This window comes from Notothenia coriiceps, unplaced genomic scaffold (genome assembly GCF_000735185.1).
Source record: "Notothenia coriiceps isolate Sejong01 unplaced genomic scaffold, NC01 NC01_scaffold00000339, whole genome shotgun sequence".
Taxonomy (NCBI): domain Eukaryota; kingdom Metazoa; phylum Chordata; class Actinopteri; order Perciformes; family Nototheniidae; genus Notothenia; species Notothenia coriiceps.
Window position 1 is genome coordinate 7,167,877 of NW_011333040.1, and position 6,692 is coordinate 7,174,568.

General features: G+C 41.5%; 1 long non-coding RNA gene across 1 annotated transcript in view; it reads left to right on the plus strand.

Annotated features, from left to right (window-relative positions):
* The first annotated feature begins 6,038 nt into the window (after positions 1-6,038).
* LOC104943344 (uncharacterized) overlaps positions 6,039-6,692 on the plus strand; it is an 8,502-nt gene continuing 7,848 nt past the window's right edge. The window contains exons 1-2 of the long non-coding RNA XR_798101.1: positions 6,039-6,180; positions 6,270-6,271. This is a non-coding gene — a long non-coding RNA (uncharacterized lncRNA). The remainder of the gene's footprint in view (positions 6,181-6,269; positions 6,272-6,692) is intronic.

A 6,692-nucleotide genomic window follows, 5' to 3' on the forward strand; every position in this document is an offset into this window, starting at 1 on the left:
GGTGGGCAGGAGCTCAAACAAGCCGTTTAGGACAGAGAATGAATACCGGTGAATACACATCATTTACAGAGATTCTGTATGCGAAACCAATGTGAGTTTGAAAAATTGCACAGTATGAATCTATTTTATTATACCTCAACAATGGAATTATGATCAGTGGAAATGGCCATGACATGGGACCTTTAAGGTAAAAGAGTGTGTGTTTTTCAGTGGAAACAATTCTAAGTATATTGACGTGCAGTGATGACGTTGGTTTGTAGCCCGACCCAGAAATTAGCATCTCAAGCTCTCCCTCAACAAAAAGCAATGGGATTTTTCCATTTGATTCCGGAATATGAAAGAAAATAAGCTAGCAAACACACCTTTATAATACTTTATAATTATTCAGCAGAATAATCTCCACATACTGTATTAACACCACTTTGTAATTTTGAAGCATGACTGCAATCAAGTAAAAGGGACAACAACAAAAAAGTCACATGGCTGCGCATCACCAGCGCTAAGCTAGTAGTTTTAATTTGTCACTTGTTAGCAAATGCCATTTTTTTCCCGGACATTCTCAAGTGTGGTAATTATTGACAAATTTTGTGTCGTAGAATAAAATGTCAAATCTCTTCAGCTCATGTTAACCAGAAGATCTTTTTTCAGGCATCTATCCACAACACGTTAAAAAAAACTTTTTTTTAAACCAGAAACGATACATAAAGAGATTCAGTTAGTTATTTATAAAGTATGTCCCGATAAAAACAGCCAATTACAATGTAGCAGCAATGTTCCAATAAAAAGTCCACAAATCCGTACCTTTCTCTATGAATTCTGACACACACACACACACACACACACACACACACACACACACACACACACACACACAGGTCATTTTGTGAGGTAGGTGTCCTCTCTTATCCATCCGGCTTCTGGGTTATTGATAAACACTTATTGCGCAGTCGGCCATTGTGAATTGTGGGTAAGTCCTGGCGGAACCTACTGGTGACAACATCATTTTTCTCGATAACAGCTCACATAGACTGCTTCTCTTTTTCTTCCTTATTATTTTTTTTAGCTCCTTTTCTCCAAAGAGCAAGCCAGCATATAAAAAATGCTGCACAGAAGACATACGAAACAATGCAAGTGTGTGCAGTTTTTTGTTTGTATGTCTGTCATATTCCCTCTCAGTTGTCTCGCCTTTCCATTACAGTAATCAGCATTAGCTAAAGCTGTGATTAGTTCTGAATGAAGGGAGATGAATTGTTGTGTCTAATCTCTGCATCAGATACCATCGAGTGCAGCTTTTCTCCCACTGTGAACCACAAGCACTGTTAGAATCTCAATCTTCCATTGTGAAAAGGGTCATATTTGAGCACAGACTTAATTTTCTGACTCAGTGCTCCAGATTCCAGAAGTATAGAAGGGGTGGTGGTGGTGGGGGGCACAGCCAATAATTCTGATGAATGGTGGAACATAATATATGTATATACTTTATATATATTTATACTGTATATCACTTCAGTTATTTCAAAACATACACCTTCACATACATGTACATACAAAACATATGAGTATACTTACACACATGTAAAGTATTTACACTTTGTTTTCAAAAGTGGTGGGGACACTTTTTTCCGTTAAAAATTAAACTGTATTGCCTTTATTTTGTACACACTGATTTCCTAACTATTTTCTAGCTACACCTGTACAGACAGGATTCAGGCTACAGACTATTTTTGTAGGAAGTATTATATATGTGTGGCCAGGGTAAGATTATTGAGGAAGCCAATGATCTCCGTCTTTTTTAAGAGTCTTGACCATGCCTGTTCTCAACAGCAACGCAAATGCACACTCACATGTTGAGAAAAACGATATTTGCAAACCGAACCACTGCTGTCGGGTCTGATCCTTTTTTCTTTTAACATGTACAATGAAACAATGAAAATACGGTCTAGTTTGATAGTACTGAAGTTACAGTTCAAATTCTTAAGGCATGAAATCTGCTTTAGGATTTGTACCAGGCTGATAGAAAATATTGGTAATGGTGCTTGTGTTAATCTAATCAGCGCAGACAATGTTGTTATACATTTTAATATTAATGTTTGGCCAACTTTTATAATCCATGTAGAGTTCTAAATATTCAGTGGGACATTTAATGCACATGTGTAAGTACAAACTGTAAGAAACATAGAAAGCAGGATGTTTATCAATAATTTGTATCATTGTGTTTTATTCAAGTGCCTGTACATGGGTGCAGGTGCTTTTCTGTTGATATTGACGAGCAGTCAGCCTGGGTCACTCCATTAATCATTTGAGTTGAGGCCCTTCCTTCGGGGGAGTGTCGGCCCTGAGCGGGGCACCAGGGAAACATTTAACGGTGACACACAGCTCATTTGATCACAGAGGTTGGACATTCTGCGCTTGTTACCGGCGAATCCGTCCCTGTAATGGACACTGGAGCATTTGTAGGATGGGCGGATGGGAGGGCTTTGAGGGACAGAGGCTTGTGCCGCCCTGCAAAGCTTCATCAGTTTGCCGAGACGTGTGCCGATGAGAATGCCCGAGGTGTCCGAGAAGTGATTGGAGGATGACCTTGAGGGGGTTGTTGGGAGTTTTGGGAGAGGAAAGTGAGATTAATACAGAGCTGTTAATGTTTGTGCCTTCCATAGATCTCTTTCTCTGCCTCCCTTTCATTTCGCTGTGTTTGGCTCCCTCAATTTTTTCGCTCTTTGTTTCCCTGATTGATGGCGGGGCCTGGAAGTCCAGTCTGTTCAAAATCACTTCACCTCAACTTCTGCAAACTTCAAGCTGCAAACACAGGCTCAGCTAGTCGTCTCCAAGTTCAGCACTTCGGAGTTTCCCCATTCCCAAGCAAGTTAACTAATGAACCTAATGAACCTCACAGATTAGCTTTTGTTGGCAGAGACTTGTGTGGTGATTTATGATTGGCCGATGAGGGATCCAGCAGTGATCCATCATGGTTTGGAGATTGAGATCATTGAGATGAATAGATCTGCTCCGGATTCCCTCATTATCTCAGCGGCAGAATTTATACCCGACCCTTCATGTCCAATTATACTAGCACTTCCACACCACCAGCGTTTGCATGGGCCGTGATGAATAATTATCAGTGGAGGGATTTCTCAGGGTTTATTGAAGATTGTTGATGAGAGGAAGTTTTTTAACCCTGGCACGCTGACATCAAGTTGTTCTTTGGAGCTTATGTTTTTCTCTATGAATATGCAGGCACTGGTGGTTTCAGATTTATAGGCTGTTGTCAAGCTAAAATGTGGGGATGTATGCGAGCCAAATTTATGAACCAGATCAGGCCATCATAGGTTTTTTTTCTCAGAAGAGAGCAAGAAAATTACATCCAGTACTTAATTATCCCGGGAAAACAACAATTGAGTATTTTACTCCACTTGCAAACCAACAACCTTGACGTCTCATAATTAATTCAATTGTTACATTATACCAGTGTTTCTCAAAGTGGGGGGCGCGACCCACCTGGGGGGCACAGAGGCATGATAGGGGGGGCGCGAGAGACCAGGAGGAAACAATTTTTGTTTAAAAAATATATATATACATGATACAGTACAGTACAAGCACGTCTGGGTCCCTGTGTTTCATTCAAGCTCGGCTCTGTGTGTGTGTGGAACTAGCCATTTTGTGTGCGAGCGAGAGAGAGAGTGCACCGGTACCGGAGGTCGTTGTTGTTAGCTTCTGGTGCTAGCGAGCTAGTGGCCGGTTCTCAAACGGTTTGGTCAAGCTACCCCACAGCACCCCCAAAAGAAAGTCTCTGGCGCTGCCACTGAGCCTGCAACCCCGTTTTGAAGAAATGTGCAGTGCCAAACAGTCTCATTTCAGCCACACGTCATAAGCATACTTGCCAACCCTCCCGATTTCAAAAGCCCTCTCCCGGTTTCCTCCCGGGGTCATATTTCTCCCGCATTTCTCCCGATTTCTGACAAAATTAGATTTACTCACGACTGTTTCCACTCGGACTTTAATACAGCTACACCATTGTTTGGTTTCCATGGTAGCGCGAGTCTTTAGCAGCGCGTGCAACTGAAAGTCTGCGAGGGTGAGGAAGATTGTCACAGAAAACAGAAAAAGAATCGACAACTCGACCCTCTGCTCACTTCTTTCCTGTAGAACTACAATAAGCATGTTAATTCTAACAGCTCCGGCGATCCACTAGCACCCCCCGCGGTGGTTTTGAAATGCTCCCGATTTCTGAGGTCTCAAGGTTGGCAAGTCTGATGACACACTTTTTTGCCAAATATCAGCATTTTCTTTTTAATTTTGCAGAGTGGCAAAGTATTATAACTTATTGTTCTAGCAAAGGGATTGCACAATTGTATTATATTTATTTTTTTGACCACACAGACTTATGGAGCATTGTTTTATTATCACTGTTCTAGCAAAGTGATTTTTTGATTTTTTTGAAAGGAATGCTCACGTTCACGCTCCCTTCACTGGCTTCCGGTAACTGCTAGAATCCACTTCAAGACAATGGTACTAGCGTACCATGTAACTACAACTTTTTATTTAAGTTCCAACCGAATGAAGAATATAATGTTTTTTTCACTTCAGTCTTTGTTGGATTTTTGTGAGGTAAAGTTCTGTTCGGTTCTGTTTGCCTTGCCTAGCTGTACGTTACATGAAAGACTTAAAGTTCCTGATGTTGAATCTTGGCAAGATGTATATTTTTAACACTTCGGAAGAGCTTAGCAACTTGTTTTGGAAAATGTGCCACCAGTGTATGAATAAACTGCAAAAGGCTGCGAGTGGTCACTAAGACTAAAAGGCTTTATAAATTCACTCCATTTAAAGTATTGTAAGACTAAAATCTGGGATCAAAGTACTTTATCAAAGAAAAACTGTTCCAGGCCAATACCTCAACATGTTTTTATAAATAACTCACTTAATCTAACCCGGCTAGGACCGAAGGCCATAGCCCCTCCTCAGCCTGCTCCTGGCAGATGTCCAATCGCTGTAAAAAAAAAAAGACTCAGGCTAACCCAGCAATGGGACAATACGACTCCATCCTTTCATCCCATGTCAAGCAGATGAACTTGACAGGTGCACAGCGGGACAGAGTGGAGGACTCTGCTGAGATGAGAGAAGGTCGACTGTGTTTACACCAGTGATTCTTGGTTTAAAGTCAATGAATAAGGATTGCGTGATGTGAAATGTGTTAAGATCACTGTTACGGATTGCGGAAAAGGTAGGACCGAAAAGCAGACTACAAAAAAGGTAAAGGTCTATAAACAAAAGTGAGCTTTATTTAAAAAGCTGAAAACTAAAAAATGGCATGAATCGAAAAACATAGATAGTACAAGGTAAAACACACAAAACTGACAGTGACCAACATGGAGGGAGACAGGAGAAACAAACAATGAACCGACGGGGAACACAGGAAGAGACAAGACTAAATACAGGGAGGGTTAATCACGAGACGAGAAACAGCCGGGCAGGGGAGGCAGAAACACAAGGGCAACAGGTGAACACAATCAGACACACCAGGGAAACTAACAACATGAAGGAAAACACAGGGAGAAGGACCAGACAAGAAACAAAGAGGAAAACATGACAGGGAGAACAGAACAGCAAAACAACACCCATAACAAGAAATACAAAACTAAAAACGTCACCATAATTGGTCGGTTCATTCTGTTAAGATCACTGTTACGGATTGCGGAAATGGTAGGACCCAAAAGCAGACTACAAAAAAGGTAAAGGTCTATAAACAAAAGCGAGCTTTATTTAAAAGCTGAAAAAACAAAAACATGGCATGAATCGAAAAACATAGATAGTACAAGGTAAAACACACAAAACTGACCGTGACCAACATGGAGGGAGACAGGAGAAACAAACAATGAACAAAGGAAGAGACAAGACTAAATACAGGGAGGAGTAATCACGAGACGAGAAACACAAGGGCAACAGGTGAACAAAATTAGACAATCAGACACACCAGGGAAACTAACGACAGGAAGGAAAATACAGGGAGAAGGACCAGACAAGAAACAAAGAGGAAAACATGAGACAGGGGCCCTTTCTCATTTCATCAAATTCCCCTCCTCGACTCCTCGACCCCTCGGTCCTCCGGTAGTGACCCGTAAATTAATTTCAGCGCGCTATGTTGAAGGACATCTAATTTCTCTAAATGCACTTCGAGGACCGAGCGTTAAGGAGGCTCTCTGGAGGAGCTATAACCGAGGATACACTGATGGGTCCTCCACGGCTCCTTCGTGGATGCCTTTCCGGGAACAGAGATGTTTCAAAGAGTCGTGACGCACGGCCGGACTTATCTCAGCCAATGACAGCTCTGCATGCATCCCCTGGATATTATTTTATTAACTGCTTTCATCGCGACGCGATGTTTACAGAGAGAACAGCTGTGAGGTCCGTGCAGAAAGCAGAGCAGTGTGTAAAATATATATCACTCAGTATAACATGCCTACTCTCTTTATTTGCTTTAGTTTAGTAGATATCTACAAACAAAGAGTCAATATTTTTCTAAAACCATTTAGTGCTTCACATAATAAAATACACAACGGCTGTAGCCTGATTTTATTAGGAGCTGTAGGTGCATATGGTACAGTGTGTAGGTGTGTGTGGTACAGTGTGTAGGTGTGTGTGTTGTACAGTGCGTAGATGCGGTAGACGGACGGGTCTCAGTTGGTTTGGTGTCCTAT